The sequence below is a fragment of the Neophocaena asiaeorientalis genome, unplaced genomic scaffold (assembly GCF_003031525.2).
Source record: "Neophocaena asiaeorientalis asiaeorientalis breed wild unplaced genomic scaffold, Neophocaena_asiaeorientalis_V1.1 scaffold133, whole genome shotgun sequence".
NCBI classification, from domain to species: Eukaryota; Metazoa; Chordata; class Mammalia; order Artiodactyla; family Phocoenidae; genus Neophocaena; species Neophocaena asiaeorientalis.
Window position 1 is genome coordinate 5,876,886 of NW_020174429.1, and position 4,465 is coordinate 5,881,350.

General features: G+C 39.6%; 1 pseudogene; it reads left to right on the plus strand.

The window, feature by feature from the left end:
- The first annotated feature begins 259 nt into the window (after positions 1 to 259).
- LOC112407485 (40S ribosomal protein S18 pseudogene) lies at positions 260 to 747 on the plus strand (annotated as a pseudogene).
- Positions 748 to 4,465: the final 3,718 nt, after the last annotated feature.

The window sequence follows — 4,465 nt, forward strand, 5'->3', positions numbered from 1 at the left end:
GGAAAAACTTCATTACAATGAATTCGGCAATGATTTCTTGGATACGACACCAAAAGCATAGGCAACAAAAGTAAAAATAGCTAAACTGAACTACATCACAATTAAAAACTTCCATGTGAAGGACACAAACAACAGAGTGAAAAGGCAACCTATAGAATGGGAAAAAATATTTGTAATCATATGTATGATGGGGGGTTAATAACCCAAATACAGAGAGAACTTTTAAAACTCAACAACAAAAAACAACCCAATTTTAAAAATGGACAAAAGGGCTACTGGGACTACTGCCACATCTCTAGTAATCCCTGAGAAGTTCCAGCACATTTTGCAAGTACTCAACAACAATATTGATGAGCAGCATAAAATTGCTTTAGCCATTACAGCAATTAAGGGTGTGGGGCAAAATTTGCTCATGTGATGTTGAGGAAACCAGACATCGACCTCACCAAGAGGGCAGGAGAGCTCACTGAGGAGGAGGGAGAATGTGTGATCACCACTATGAAGAATCCACACCAGTACATGATCCCAGACTGGTTCTTCAACAGACAGAAGGATGTGACGGATGGAAAACACAGCCAAGTCTTGGCCCATGGTCTGGACAACAAACTTCATGAAAACCTGGAGCAAATGAAGAAGACTGGGGCCTACAGAGGGCTGTGCCACTTCCGGGGACTTTGTGTCCGAGGCCAACACACCAAGACCACAGGCCACCATGGTTGCACCATGCATGTGTCCAAGAAGAAATAAATTTGTGGGCACTTTCTGTTAATAAACAGTTTATATAATTTTTTTCAAATGGACAAAGAACTTGAAAAGACATGTCTCCAAAGAGAATAAACCAACGGCCAATAAGCATACAGAATTATGCTCGACATCACTAATCATAGGGAAATGCAAATCAAAATCACAAAGAGAGGGGACTTCCCTGGTGGTGCAGTGGTTAAGAATCCGCCTTTCAACGCAGGGGACCCGGGTTTGAACCCTGGTCCGGTTAGATCCCACATGCTGAAGAGCAACTAAGCCCCTGCACCACAACTACTGAGCCTGTGCTCTAGAGCCCGCAAGCCACAACTACTGAAGCCCACGCACCTAAAGCCTGTGCTCCACAACAAAGAGAAGCCATCACAATGAGAAGCCTGTGTGCCGCAACTACAGAAAAGCCCGCGCACAGCAACTAAGACCCAATGCAGCCAAAAACAAATTAATTAATGAATTACTTCTTTTTTGAAAACCACGAGATATCACTTCATACCCATTAGGATGGTTACTATTTTAAAAGAAAAAAAAAGAAACAAAATAACCAGTATTGGCAAGGACATGGAGAAACTGGAACCTTTATGTACTGTTGGTGAGAATGTGAAATGGTATAGCTACTATGGAAAACAATATAGCAATGTCTCAAAAACATTAAACAGAGAATCGTGATCCAGCAATGCCACTCCTGGATTTACATCCAAAAGAAAAGAAAGCAGGGTCCCAAAGAGATGTTTGTATACTCATGTTCAGAGCAGTATTATTATAGGCAAGAGGTAGAAGCAACCCACATGTCTATCAATGGATTAAAGGCTAAACGAATGTGGTATATACATACAGTGGAATATTATTCAGCCTTAAAAAGGAAAAAAAATCTGACACATGTTACAACATGGATGAACTTTGAGGACATTTTGCTAAGTGAGATAAATCAGTCACAAAAGACAAATACCATATGATTCCATGTATGTGAGGTATCTAGATTAGTCAAATTTATAGAAACAATGTACAATGGTTGTTGCCAGAAAATAGGGGGAGGAGAAAATGAGGAGTTACTGTTCAATGGATATAGAATTTCAGGTTTGCAAGATGAAAAAATTCTGGAGATCGTTTGTACAACAATGTGAATTTACTTAATACTACTGAACTGTATGCTTAATACGATTAAGATGGTAAATTTTCTGTTATGTGCATCTAACCACAATTAAATTAAAAAATTTAATTTAAACAAATGCATGGTAGCAGAGGTGCAGAGCCTAGCCCAAGGGCTTTTTTGTGCCACATTGATTCTCAATTCCTTCAAACAATTGCCTAACTCCTTGTTTGCTCCAGGAGAACATATCGGATGAATCTCAGCCTACAATAATCTTTCCCATTTCAGTATTGTATATGGGACCTAAGAATTCTGAATAATGTCCATCCCAAATCCAATGCTTTATTGCAGTTTTTCCATTTCATCTTCAGATACTTTCATGCCTCAAGATCACTTCTGCACCAATCTATAAAACCATGAGATTCCAAGGAGACAAGATTAAGGAAGAAGTTTTTACTAAGCTCACCAAAAAGTTAAAAAACAATAACAAAACACTTGTCATTAAGACATTCCAGTTAAATGAGAACCATGTGGTAATTCTTCAACTATTAACAAGACTTCAACTTCCCAACATTCTATTTTTCAAGGCATACCTCGAGCCCCATAATCTCTATGAAACTACCTATTTCCTTCCTCCCTACAAAACCATATTGCTATTTCTAATGTTGGTATTGTAAGCCCTGCAATATTGTATTTTCTCTTTGGTTACAAACCTTGCCTTCAAAATCACGGTGTCTTCACCACACCCACAAGCATTTCATGAGTGTCTAACATACAGATACTGCTTGATTTATGAAGTCAGTGCCTTGATTTATCTAACATACAGATACTGCTTGATTTATGAAGTCAGTGCCTAGCCAGTTTTCCCTCACCCGTTTGCCATGAGAACTATTTCAACTCTCTCAGATCCCTCTTCAAATTTCACTTGCTTAATGAAGCCACTCCAAGAAGGCAGTGAACTGGACATCGGGGACATAACCATGAAAACTGAAAGAAACTGTCGACCATGTCACTTTAGTATAAATTACTTCTCCTCCACCGAGTACTTTTTACCCTTGCAATTTCTCAGTCTTACCTTGACTGTCAGCTCACAAAGCTCACATTATGTCTCTATATGCTTTTCTTCATCCGGAGCTGGATAATTGATATAAGTTATCATCCATTTACTTGTACTCACTGTAAAGATCTCCCTATACTCCTGCTTCTCTGGACACCTTGTGCTTGTACGTTCAATATCATCCGATAATACTGGATATGGGCAATGTGAGGAATAGGGGAGGAGGGAATCGATGGGAGTTTTAGTTTTCTCAACTCTGTAACGATGGGCAATTATTGATTTTAGTTCTCAACTTCTTCATTTATTTAAAATAATAATAACAAAGAGATCTTTAAGTTTGCTGCTACATTTCTTAGAGTACATTCAAGCTGCCATTAAAGGGAGCCAAAAATACACTGATTTAAGTAAGGTAAAAAATGTGTATCTCCCTTACAGTCCAGAAGTAGCCAGCCCAAGGCTAAAGGGATGGTTCTGCCATCCTCAACAGATGACTGGTACCTGAATCTAAAGCGTCTTCTCAAGCTGCCACCATTAGGTCTGTATCCCAGCCAGATGAATGAAGGAAAGGTCAAAGGCAGGGCACACCCATTCCCCTTATGACTGTGATCTGGAAGTAACTCTTTGCCTCACATTGCATTAGCCAGAGCTTGATCACATGGCCATGAAAATAAAGATGGGAAATGTAGTCTCTACTGGGGTGCCCAGCAGAAGTTCAGATGCTCTTTCATTAGTTTAGTACACCATATAATTTTTAGAATGTTAACTCTGAAGGGTCTGAGATTTTATGCCATTTGCAAGATAATAAGTTTCCCTGGCACAGTCTCATGGATATTGGCAAAAGACATGGGACTCCTGGGTCAGGAACAATGGTTTATGACTCATGGTACTGCAAGTAGCATGAGCATCACCATATCTGCATCAGTTTACCTTGCCCTCCCAGGTCCCACAGGGGCAATGTGATGGGCTTGGATAGGTGCATGCACACATAGTTGGTCACATTACAGGAGAAGAATTTTGAATTTAGTGAATCTTTTATAGTGGCAGTAATGTGATTGCCTTTTGTGCTGGAGAGAGTCACATTCTCTATCTTCCAAGGCTGTTCTATAAACATCTTTATATATATAGTCCAGGTAACAATGAGTTATTACCCGACTCATAGGACGTACAGAAATGAAACAGACCCATGGAGAGTTCTCTCCCGATATAGGACACTATTAAGAAAGACACAGGACGCTATCACTATTTATGCAGGGGCAACAGCATGAACTGGGACTTCTCCAGGAAAACCAGACAGTATGTTCATCTTAACATTAGTGGATCCCTAGCAGTCTCTGCCACATATTCTAATTCTATAGTATCTGCCATCTGAAGGAATAACATGAAGGTCACCAGTTCTTTACGGACCAAAATGTATGTAAAGATAACAGTGCCCAAGGTAAACATTTTCAATTACCACAACTGGCTCCTTAAATCTAATACTTCTAATGTTAGGATCTTAAATGTACTTCACGTGATGTGAATGTTGAGTCATTTAAGGTAAGGACTCTAGACTAGGACACCAG